The following is a 1,398-nucleotide window of genomic DNA, read 5'->3' as shown; positions in this document are numbered from 1 at the left end:
GATGATCCCTGTGCCCGGGACCCTCGGAGTCGCCACTGCTCCCTTGTACCTGCTGGTGTGGGGCTGTCCCCGAGGCCGAGTGGTGCCGTGCAGTGCCAGGCTTCCCCAGCCCCACACCACACACGTGATGCCAGAGGAAATCAGCTCCGTGCTGGGAAGGAAGTTGAAGCAGAGCGCACCTTGGTGCTTGGTCCATACTGCATCCCCATGCCCCACCGGAGGACTCCTGCTCCGGAGCCAACCTTGTGCCCTTCCTGGGGCTGCCTGGCCATCCTGGCGCAATACCAAAGCTCCCAGCACATGGACACCAGGGCCAGACCCACGGGACTCTCTGTGCTGGGACGGCAGCGTCAGCCTTGGCTGTGGGAGACGGTTTGGGTGAGGGTGGGACCGCAGGCAGGGACCGCTGGCACAGCAGAGCCCCATGGAGCCGTGTGTCCCCTGGCCATCCCCAGCTTGGAGCCCCCACCCACCCACCTTCTCCAGCCCTGGGCAGGGCTGTGCCATCTGTGCCACCACGGGGGTCCCTGTGTGACAGAGCTGCGTCTGTGGGGGCAGCCGAGGCCAGCACATGGGGGAGAGGACCACAGCCGGCCTGGGGTGACAGCTCACACTCACCAGGGTCTCACAGTGTTTGTCACCCTCAGCCAGAGGGGAAGTGAAACCCAAATCACAGAGGGGCCAAAACCCACAGACTGTGTGACACCAGGGATCCTGGCTGTTCCTGGCCTGTGCCTGGTCCAGGAGACAGTGTGGGTATTCCTTCTGTCGAAATGCATTTGACCCATGCAATTGAACTGACAGCAGGGCCGGGAATCAGCCATGGAACAAAGCAGGATGGCAGAACAGAGGTTCCACTGCAGACCAGGAGGCTGCACTCCCCAGATGTGGCCACTCAGGCCAAGGAGCTGGGAACACTGGGCATCTCAGGCTGGCTCAAGGCTGAGTGTGAAGAGAAGCACCAACTGCTATCCCAGCACTGTCCCAACAGCTCTTGGCCAACACCGTTACCCACAGCAGCCAGGAAATATGAATTTCTGCAAATCCCACACACCCAGCGGCCTCCCCAGCACCCTCTCTTGGGACAGCAGTGATGGAAAAGCAGCAGCAAGGGCAGCACACGGGGCTGCAGCATGTCCCTTGCAAGCTCCTGGGAGGAGCTCGGGTGTGGGAAGGATGGAGCTGGTCCTGTGCATGGGTGACACAATCCCTGCTCGCATCAGGCTGGGGAAGGGCCTGTGGCTGTGTCACAACTGTCCCCAAGCAATTACTGCCAAAACAGGGGCTGAATGATCTATTAATGTATAAAACCCAACAGGGAGTTGCTCCCCTGTTGCTCCAGGCACTTGGTCCTTTCAGGCTCCCCCCCCGGCAACTCAGGACACAAACCGAGCAGAG

The sequence above is a fragment of the Parus major genome, chromosome 23 (assembly GCF_001522545.3).
Source record: "Parus major isolate Abel chromosome 23, Parus_major1.1, whole genome shotgun sequence".
Lineage (NCBI taxonomy): Eukaryota > Metazoa > Chordata > Aves > Passeriformes > Paridae > Parus > Parus major.
The sequence above is the reverse complement of the archived record's forward strand: the minus strand, read 5'-3'. Positions refer to the sequence as shown.